General features: G+C 44.6%; 1 long non-coding RNA gene across 1 annotated transcript in view; it reads right to left on the reverse strand.

Moving 5' to 3' along the window:
* Positions 1 to 11,488, reverse strand: part of LOC131381620 (uncharacterized) — a 68,417-nt gene that overhangs the window by 54,257 nt on the left and 2,672 nt on the right. The window lies entirely within an intron of this gene.

The following is an 11,488-nucleotide window of genomic DNA, read 5'->3' on the forward strand; positions in this document are numbered from 1 at the left end:
TTGGTCAGGCTGGTCTCGAACTCTCGACTTCAGGTGATCCACCCACCTCAGCCTCCCAAAGTGCTGGGATTACAGGTGTGAGCCACCGCGCTTGGCCTATTTTTTTTCTTATTATACCACACCTATCATCTGAGATTGAAAGAAAAACTAAACTGAATACATTAGCAATACATTTAAAAGCTAGACATCTTTTGGATATGTACAAAACCAGAAGGCTCTTGTAGTCTTACCAGTTTGAAAAGGCTACCTGGCTGGAAATGGTGGCTCACGCCTGTAATTCCAAAACTTTGGGAGGCCAAGGCGAGCAGATCACCAGTTCAGGAGTTCGAGACCAGCCTGGGCCAACATGGTGAAACCCCATCTCTACTAAAAATACAAGATGAACCAGGCATGGTGCTAGGCCACAGAGCAAGACTCTGTCTCTAAATAAACAAGTAAATAAATAAAAGTAAAAAGGCTACCATACTCAGATAATACTGAATGTAGGAACATTTGAGAATTTGAATGCTGCTGCTCCCACTAGTTTAAACTTGGAATTAAAGATTTCATTATTAGAAGGGTCCATGAAAGTTGTCTAGACTAACTGCCCATTTCATAGTTTGAATAAGCCAACAGGCTTATCAAGCCACAGAGTGAGGCCTAAATGTAGATAGCCTTTACCAATCAAGTGGATTTTAATTCACATTTTCAATTTAACATGGGTTGATTGTTTTTTTAAACAAGTGATTCTATGGTCATTAAACTAGTCACACAAAAAGTATTTTATAACTCTTACATGCAAAATTACAAACAAATTCCTGACCTAGAAAGTTTAGCCTGATTTTGTTGGAGAAAAAGTAATAGCTTTGAATTCATTAGGTTAACACTGACCTTTGTGTTAATTACATCAGGAGAGGGAGGTCTAGACTTTTTCTTGTGTAGTCTGCTGAGCTGTGCTATACCTCTTACAGGATTTGTCATAAAGAATTCAAATGAGAAGTAGGAATTAAACCCTCATCACCCCACCAGTTAATAAAATCTTTCATAGTTAGAAGCCTAGACATTTATTACTTTAAAACCTATAAAAAACAAACAAAAAAAAAACAGAGGCTGTCATAATAGTCTAGACTTCTTAAAACTCTACTCCCAGGCCGGGCGCGGTGGCTCACGCTTATAATCCCAGCACTTTGGGAGGCCGAGGCGGCCGGATCACGAGGTCAGGGGATCGAGACCACGGTGAAACCCCGTCTCTACTAAAAATACAAAAAATTAGCCGGGCGTGGTGGCGGGCGCCTGTAGTCGCAGCTACTCGGAGAGGCTGAGGCAGGAGAATGGCGTGAACCCGGGAGGCGGAGGTTGCAGTGAGCCGAGATCGCGCCACTGCACTCCAGCCTGGGTGACAGAGCGAGACTCCGTCTCAAAAAAACAAAAACAAAAACAAAAACAAAAAAAACTCTACTCCCTGCCCTACAAATGTAACTTCATTAATTCTATTGACATGGTAAAGAAGGCAGCGTGTGAATTCAATCTTTTTCTCTTTGCCCTTCCTGCAATTCAATCTTCTCTTTGCGCTTCCTGCAACCCAACATGTCCCTATAAAAACTTTTTTTTTTTTTTTTAGACAGGGTCTCGCTGTGTCACCCAGGCTAGAGTGCAGTGGCGCAATCTCTGCTTACTGCAACCTTTACCTTCTGGGCTCAAGCAATCCTCCCACTTCAGCCTCCTGAGTAGCTACGACTACAGGTGCGTGTACCACACCCAGCTCCTTTTTGCATTTTTTGTAGAAATAGTCTTTCTGTGTTGCCCATGCTGATTTAAATCTCTCGGGCTCAAGCGCTCTGCCCGCCTCGCCCTCCCAAAGTGCTGAGATTACAGGCAGGAGCCCTGTGGCCAGCCGAATATGACTCTTAACTATTCAACTGAAGCAATATCCTCACCTTTATGTTTGTACCAAAATGCAGTCTGGGAAAGAAAAATTTTATTGTAACGTAATAGCTATCCTTTATGATTTTGAATACATTTAGTTATCTCAATGACTTCACTGAAGTTACTGTATTATTAGCTATCATTTTATAAACAGAGGAAAGGAAGAGAAGGAGAAGCTGAAAAAAGTTTGTTGGAAGTGGAGCCAGTATTTGAACTGAGCAAGCCAGACTTCACAGACTACACTCTTGGTCACTAAAATAACTCGCCATGAGATTTCTCTGTGGTCGGCCACTTTGGATTGCACAAAGCATAGGACAATCAGCTAGCTACCTTCTGTTTTGGAATCCATACCAGCTCTTGATGGAGTTGGAAGTGGAGGGGACAAGAGATCAGAAAAGCCAGCAAGATACATGCAGCCAATTGCCTTTTAGTATCTTCTTGCCCTGAGACTACATCATTTAGGGAATGGTTCTCTAACTTCAGCAAACATCAGAATCTTGTTGAAACACACATTGTTGGACCCCACACCTGTTTCCGGTAGAGGGTGTCCAGGTTCTTGGCATCTTGAACAAAGAATTGGACAACATACACAAACAAAGCAAGGAAAGAATGAAGCAACAAAAGCAGAGATTTATTGAAAATAAAAATACACCCCACAGGGTGCGAGCAGGCCCAAGCATAAGGGCTCAAGGGCCCTGTTACAGAATTTTGGAGAATTTAAATACTCTCTAGAGGATTCCATTGTTTACTTGATGTATGCCCTATGTAAATGCAGAGGATGCAGTAAAGTTACAAAGTCATTTACTCAGCATATGCCCTATGGAGAGGATATTTCTTGTGAATTGGCCTTAGGTTCCCTGCCTCTAGACCCTATTTTCCTGCCTCATCTCCCCACTGAGAGATGTGATCCTCATAAATCTTTATGGGAGGAGGAGGGACCTATGGTCTTTCTTCTGTAACTGCTACATGCTGGCTTGGGGTGTAGTCCCTACCTATTGGGGATAACGGAACTCTCGCTTTGCTCTGTCTAGTGGAGGCAGGGTAGCTTCTTGATGGCCACGGGTGGTTTCTTCACCTGGAAGTGGCTGGAACCTTTGTTGCATAATCAACTGAAACTTCATAGTCTCTAGGCAAGAGGAAATGAATTTAATTAAAATATTTAGGTGGGGTGCAGTGGCTCACACCTGTAATCCCAGCACTTTGGAGACAGGTGGATCGCCTGAGGTCAGGAGTTCAAGACCAGCCTGGCCAACATGGTGAAACCCTGTCTCTACTAAAAATACAAAAAAATTAGCTGAGCGTGGTGGCAGGCGCCTGTAATCCCAGCTACTAGGGAGGCCGAGGCAGGAGAATCGCTTGAATCCAGGAGGCAGAGGTTGCAGTGAGCTGAGATCGTGCCATTGCACTCCAGCCTAGGCAACAAGAGTGAAACTCCGTCTTAAAAAAAAAAAAAAAAAGATTTAATGGGAACTTCATGGGGTGGATACCTGTGCTGTCAGGAATGTGTGTTATAGAGATTTGCAGGAGAGGGCTGGGCGCAGTGGCTCATGCCTGTAATCCCAGCACTTTGGGAGGCCAAGGCAGGCAGATCACGAGGTCAGGAGTTCGAGACCAGCCTGACCAACATGGTGAAACCCTGTCTCTACTAAAAATACAAAAATTAGCCGGGCGTGGTGGCGCACAAGCCTGTAATCTCAGCTACTCGGGAGGCTGAGGCAGGACAATCGCTTGAACCTGGGAGGCAGAGGTTGCAGTAAGCCAAGATTGTGCCACTGCACTCTAGCCTGAGTGACACAGCGAGACTCCGTCTCAAAAAAAAAAAAAATAGAATAGAATAAAATAAAATGAAATAGTAGAGATTTGCAAGAGAAAAAAACAAAACCTGGCTTGTTCTAGAATCTATGTGTTTCTTTAAAGTCTTAGCACAAGCAACTCCATTTTGGTTTGGTTTGGTCTACTGGGGCCTAGTGCATGAGCTTAGTCCAAAACAATAGCCTCCCAGAATTTTGTTTAAAAAACCTCTTTTGGGGCAGGTTCTCACTTTGGTGAGAGTGTGACCAAAACTTAGGGCCTTAGTGCCACTCTCAGTTACCATCATCTTGGGTATCCAGTCTTAGCACGTCATTTATAGGTTATGATGTCTTCCTAGTTGCACATTTTTTTTCTTTATTTTTTTTATTTTTTGAGACGGAGTCTTCCTCTGTCGCCCAGGTTGGAGTGCAGTGTTGCGATCTCGGCTCACTGCAACCTCTGTCTCTCAGGTTCCAGCAATTCTCCTGCCTCAGCCTCCCAAGTAGCTGGGATTACAGGTCCTCACCACCACGCCCGGGTAATTTTTGTATTTTTAGTAGAGGACGGGGCTTTGTCATGTTGGCCAGGCTGGTCACAAACTCCTGACCTCAGGTGATCCGCCTGCCTCGGCCTCCCAAAGTGCTGGGATTACAGGCATGAGCCACCACACCTGTCCAGTTGCATATTTCTTTCAGCTCCAGTCATTCCAGTTGAAGAGAGATCATATGACATTCTAGAGATGGCTGCATGCAAGCGTTTAAAACCTGTGAGAGAATACAGCACACCAGGGAGACTATTATTATGACTATTGGGAGGATAATACCAAGAGTTCGAAGTATGCTCCTTACCTGAGGTTCCCATAAACCAAACCTCCTAAAATCAAATTGATCAAAGAATGACTTAACTAAGCAGTTTCTTTGTTAATTTGCTACAACTGAATTTCTTTCTTTTTTTTTTTTTTTTTTGAGACAGAGTCTTCCTCTGTCGCCCAGGCTGGAGTGCAGTGGTGCGACCTCCACTCACTGCAAGCTCCGCCTCCCGGGTTCACGCCATTCTCCTGCCTCAACCTCCAGAGTAGCTGAGACTACAGGTGCCTGCCACCAAGCCTGACTACCTGGCTAATTTTTTTTGTATTTTTTTAGTAGAGACAGGGTTTCACCGTGTTAGCCAGGATGGTCTCAATCTCCTAACCTCGTGATCCTCCCGCCTCGGCCTCCCAAAGTGCTGGGATTACAGGTGTGAGCCACCATGCCCGGCCTACAACTGAATTTCTATAATACCTGATGTTTTCTCCAAAGGCCATGAGTGCCAGCAGCTGCACAGATACTTCTCTGTTCAGCTAATTCTATCATAACTTTCACAAGAGAATACAAAGTAGCCTTTACAGTAGAATCTGCGTAGGCTGGGAGCGGTGGCTCACGCCTGTAATCCCAGCACTTTGGAAGGTGGTGACGGGCAGATTACCTGAGGTCAGGAGTTCAATACCTGCCTGGTCAACATGATGAAACCCCGTCTCTACTGAAAAAAAAAATACAAAATTAGCCGGGCATGATGGTGCGTGCCTGTAATCCCAGCTGGTCGGGAGGCTGAGGCAGGAGAATGACTTGAACCTGGGAGGCAGAGGTTGCAGTGAGCCGAGATTGTGCGGTTGCCCATTGCACTCCAGCCTGGGCAAAAAAACCGAAACTCCACTCAAAAAAAAAAAAAATCTGCTATAGAGCCTATTATGGAGGATAGATTTCTTTTATTTATTTATTTATTTATTTATTTATTTATTTATTTATTTTGAGACGGAGTCTCGCTCTGTCGCCCAGGCTGGAGTGCGGTGGTGCAATCTCGGCTCACTGCAAGCTCCGCCTCCTGGGTTCCCGCCATTCTCCTGCCTCAACCTCTCGGAGTAGCTGGGACTACAGGCGCCTGCCACCACGCCCGGCTAATTTTTTGTATTCGTTAGTAGAGACAGGGCTTCACCGTGGTCTCAATCTCCCGCCCTTGTGATCCGCCCGCCTCGGCCTCCCAAAGTGCTGGGATTACAAGCATGAGCCACCGCGCCTGGCTACATTTCTAATTATTGCCTTTTTTACTCTAAACCATGGAAAAATGACCTAATGAATGATGTCCTAGAAGAGTGAAGGCCTTCCAGGAATGTTCTCTCTAGACCACAATGTGGGTTAAGAGGAGTTAGCCAATGTTCTGTTTCTGACTGATTATGAGGCAGCATATGTACCATTAAAGTTTGTTACCTACATTGGGCTGTCATTTTTTTTTTTTTCTTGAGACAGAGTCTTGCTCTGTCACCCAGGCTGGAGTGCAGTGACGGGATCTCGGCTTACTGCAACCTCCACCTCCTGGGTTCAAGCCATTCTCCTGCCTCAGCCCCCCAAAGAGCTGGGATTACAGGTGCCCGCCACCATGCCTGGCTAATTTTTGTATTTTTAGTACAGACAGGGTTTCACTATGTTGGCCAGCCTAGGCTGGTCTCTAACTCCTGACCTCAAGTGATCCACCTGCCTCAGTCTCCCAAAGCGCTGGGATTATAGGCATGAGCCACCATGCTTAGCCTTGGGCCTACTATTTTTTATCTATCAAAGTATAAGGTTATCCATGTATAAGGATGGCTGTAGACTTCTTCACAAATAAAAGTATACCCCATAAATGCACATAACAGACCCCTTTTCACTTTTATTGTTCATAGAGGCATAAGCAAGAAAAAAAATTCGGAGTTTCATGATAGAAATCTTAATCTGTGAACATGGGAAAAGTTGTTCACATCAAGGATGCCATCTTCTTCTGAGGAGAAACTTCCCTGGTTAGTCTTACCCCAAGGGTTCCAGTGGATGTACCGCTCCAAGAGCGTGGAGGGACCCTTCTTAGTTGTGAGATTATGAATCCACAGTTCAAGGTTCCGAGGTTTTATTGTAGTGTGGATGGCAAGAATAGTTTTTCTTTAATGTTCTCAGAAGATTCAAACCATAAAAAGCTTTCTTTCCCTGGTGGAAATACACTATAGCATAATAATTTACCATTGTAACATCAGCCCTCTTCCATGGGAGAGCTTGTATACCACCAGAAAACATACATTGAAAATAATAATTGAATGAAATCCCTTTATAAAATGTTTAAGGCCGGGCACGGTGGCTCACGCCAGTAATCCCAGCACTTTGGGAGGCCAAGGGGGGCAGATCATGAGGTCAGGAGATCGAGACCATCCTGGCTAACACGGTGAAACCCCATCTCTACTAAAAATACAAAAAATTAGCTGGGCGTGGTGGTGGGCGCCTGTAGACCCAGCTACTTGGGAGGCTGAGGCAGGAGAATGGTGTGAACCTGGGAGGCAGAGCTTGCAGTGAGCGGAGATTGCACCACTGCACTCCAGCCTGGGCGACAGAGCTGAGACTCTGTCTTTAAAAAAAAAAAAAAATGTTTAAAAGGTCCATCGGGTGACCAAATATACCTGAAGCTTTGTTTTTTCCAAGAATATGGGATCAAACATTGGTTATAAACTATTTTAGTAACTTACAAGTCACGACACCAATGTATTCAATTTGGATCATTTTATCTTTTCCATGATGAGTCATGGAATGCAGAACTATTAATAATAAAAGCTTTAAGGACTCAGGAATGACAAGGTGTCTATCCTGGTTCTCCATGAGTCCATGCTTAATTAACATTAGACTTATATCCTCTTGAATACCAGTAGTTTTTGATAACTGATGGGTTATCATGGGTGATTTGACTTAGACCATGGAGTTTATTTAAACTCTTTGTTTGTTTATTTATTTTCAAAACGGAGTCTTGCTCTGTTGCCCAGGCTGGAGTGCAGTGGTGTGATCTCAGCTCGCTGCAACCTCTGCCTCCTAAGTTCAAGCAATTCTCCTGCCTCAGGCTCCCAAATAGTTGAGATTACAGGCCCACACCACCATGCCCAGCTAATTTTTGTATTTTTATTAGAGATGGGGTTTCACCACATTGGCCAGGCTGGTCTCGAACTCCTGACCTTGTGATCCACCCACCTCAGCCTCCCAAAGTGCTGGGATTACAGGTGTGAGCCACTGCACCCAGCCTAAATTGTATATTTAAACAATTTTAGTATCAGCTGGTTTAACATGAAAATCTGACAAAGTATTTCCTTGGTATTTAATTAATTTTTTTGTTCTACTTGGGTTAGTAGCTTTATGCAAGGATATTTGGTTATTTCTGTGGTTCACAATAACTTAACATAATAACCATAATTATAATTGATAGCATATACTTAGACATTAGAATTTTAGAAATCCCATACATATTGAGTATACTCAACACACTTAAAGTATTGAGAAGCTTAAAATCCAAAAAATTAGTTTAAGGTTAAAAGGCTAAGGCCGGGTGTGGTGGCTCACACCTGTAATCCCAGCACTTTGGGAAGCCAAGGTGGGCGGATCACCTGAGGTCGGGAGTTCCAGACCAGCCTGATCAACATGGAGAAACCCCGTCTCTACTGAAAATACAAAATTAGCTGGTCATGGTGACGTATGTCTGTAATCTCAGCTAGTTGGGAGGCTGAGGCAGGAGAATTGCTTGAACCTGGGAGGCGGAGGTTGCGGTGAGCCGAGATGGCGCCATGACACTCCAGCCTGGGCAAGAGTGAAACTCCATCCCCACCCCCCACCAAAAAAGAAAAAAAAAGTTAAAAGACTAGCGTGCTCCATTAATTGCTGTGGGCCCGACAAAGATAGCTTAGGAATTCCATAAATAGAACAAATGATGGCTTGCTAGAAATGCATAGGAAACAAATTAACTATCCACAGAACTGAATTAGATCCTTAAATATATTTTTTTAAAAAGTTGCCAAACTGCTGATGCATTTCTCTACAATACTTCTTTTTTTTTTGAGACGGAGTCTTTCTCTGTCCCCCAGGCTGGAGTGCAGTGGCGCGATCTCGGCTCACTGCAAGCTCCGCCTCCCGGGTTCACGCCATTCTCCTGCCTCAGCCTCCCGAGTAGCTGGGATTACAGGCGCCCGCCACCACGCCCGGCTAATTTTTTATATTTTTAGTAGAGACGGGGTTTCACCGTGTTAGCCAGGATGGTCTCAATCTCCTGACCTCGTGATCCGCCCGCCTCGGCCTCCCAAAGTGCTGGGATTACAGGCTTGAGCCACCGCGCCCGGCCTCTATAATACTTCTTACTTTAATTAAGACTAAGAGTTTTAACTGTGAAAATGTTAATTAGCCAAATGTCTCCAATTCTCTATTAGGTTTTAAAGAATATTTTATTATACAAACTTTTCCCGTAGTTTTCTCCCCTACTTAATGATTCCTTACTACATCGTTTCATAAATAACCTTTCCACATCTGTAATTTGAACTAACTTTTTTTTGTTTGTTTTTTGTTTTTGAGACGGAGTCTGGCTCTGTCGCCCAGGCTGGAGTGCAGTGGCGTGATCTCGGCTCACTGCAAGCTCCGCCTCCCGGGTTCACGCCATTCTCCCGCCTCAGTCTCCGGAGTAGCAGGGACTACAGGCGCCCTCCACCAGGCCTGGCTACTTTTTTTAATTTATTTTTTAGTAGAGACGGGGTTTCACCGTGTTAGCCAGGATGGTCTCAATATCCTGACGTCGTGATTCGCTCGCCTCGGTCTCCCAAAGTACTGGGATTACAGGCATGAGCCACCGCGCCTGGCCTGAACTAACTTTCGGATAACTTCTGAATTAGACAAAATTATTCTTTTTCTCACTAATAACATAACGGTTTCTGGCACATTTTGTAAGCAGAATTATGTGTTAAGGAGAATTCTTATCCTTGGTAACTTAAAACTTTTGTGAGACCCTAAAAAGCAAGAAATCCTCAACTATCAGATACAGGCATTTATACATAAGAATAATTCCACAATTTTAGAAACATATTTCCCCATATCACAACCCTTTCTTTTTTTTTTTTTTTTTGAGATGGAGTCTCGCTCTGTCGCCCAGGCTGGAGTGCGGTGGGCAATCTCGGCTCACTGCAAGCTCCACCTCCCAGGTTCATGCCGTTCTCCTGCCTCCGCCTCCAGAGTAGCTGGGACTACAGGAGCCCGCCACACCACGTCCCGCTAATTTTTTTGTATTTTTAGTAGAGACGGGGTTTCACTATGTTAGTGAGGATGGTCTTGATCTCCTGACCTCCTGATCTGCCCGCCTCGGCCTCCCATAGTGCTGGGATTACAGGCATGAGCCACCGCGCCCGGCCACAACCCTTTCATAATTGGAAATGACCCAGATATTAAATGAGCGTCAGAAATAACTCTAAGATTTTAATTTACGCGAAAAGTTTACCTAAAATATTTATTCCATTCACTATACTCAATTCTTTCACTTTGTTTGTTTGTTTGTTTGTTTGTTTGAGACGGAGTCTCACTCTGTCGCCAGGCTGGAGTGTTAGTGGTGCGATCTCGGCTCACTGCAACCTCCGCCTCCCAGGTTCAAGCTATTTTCCTATCTCAGCCTCCCGATTAGCTGGGACTATAGGCACACGCCACCATGCCCAGCTAATTTTTGTATTTTTAGTGGAGACGGGTTTTCACCAGGTTGGCCAGGATGGTCCCAATCTCTTGACCTCGTGATCTGCCTGCTTCGGTCTCCCAAAGTGCTGGGATTACAGGGGTAAACTACCGTACCTGGCCAATTCTTTCGCTTTTAACAAGGGAGCCAGGAGACATCAATTAACATGTAAAATGAACATTGATTAGGTCAGAAAGGCCAGGGATGGGGCTTGGGGCTTCCAGGTCACAGGTAGGTGTGAAAGGAATGGTTTCATTCTTCTGAGTTTCTGATGAGCCTTTCCAAAGGAGCCAGTTAGATATACATTTATCTCAGTGAGACTGAACAGAATATGAGGCAGGCCTTCCCCAGGCAGCTCCCAGCCCAAATCTTCTCTTCAGCCTAGTAATTTTTGGGGAGCCCAAGATATTTTCCTTTTATAAATTACTCTCATTCGTCTAAAGAAAGCACACAAACCAAGATTATTTTGTTTTGGCTGGGCTTATAGTTTTATAACCTTCTATGCCAAACACTGACATCTCAAAATATCTAGCAAAGACAAACATAAAATTCAGACAAAATGTATGCTGACAATTCTGAAGGGATTTTTATTTTTATTCCACCAATAATTTTAAAGCTAGCTTATATACACCATGGAATACTATGCAGCCATAAAACAGAATGAGTTCATGTCCTTTGTAGGGCATGGATGAAGCTGGAAACCATCATTCTGAGCAAACTATCGCAAGGACAGAAAACCAAACACCGCATGTTCTCACTCATAGGTGGGAACTGAACAATGAGAACACTTGGACACAGGGTGGGGAATGTCACACACCGGGGCCTGTGGTGGGGTGGGGGGAGGGGGGAGGGATAGCATCAGGAGATATACCTAATGTAAATGACGAGTTAATGGGTGCAGCACACCAACATGGCACGTGTATACATATGTAACAAACCTGCATGTTGTGCACATGTACCCTAGAACTTAAAGTATTAAAAAAAAAAAAAAAGTCCAGACGCGGTGGCTCACGTCTGTAATCCCAGCACTTAGGGAGGCGGAGGCAGGTGGATTACGAGGTCAGGAGATCGAGACAATCCTGGCTAACACAATCCTGGCTAACACGGTGAAAACCCGTCTCTACTAAAAATATAAAAAATTAGCCGGGCGTGGTGGCGGGCGCCTGTAGTCCCAGCTACTCGGAGAGGCTGAGACAGGAGAATGGCGTGAACCCGGGAGTCGGAGCTTGCAGTGAGCCGAGATTGCGCCACTGCACTCCAGCCTGGGCGACAGAGC

This window comes from Hylobates moloch, unplaced genomic scaffold, assembly GCF_009828535.3.
Source record: "Hylobates moloch isolate HMO894 unplaced genomic scaffold, HMol_V3 SCAFFOLD_17, whole genome shotgun sequence".
Taxonomy (NCBI): domain Eukaryota; kingdom Metazoa; phylum Chordata; class Mammalia; order Primates; family Hylobatidae; genus Hylobates; species Hylobates moloch.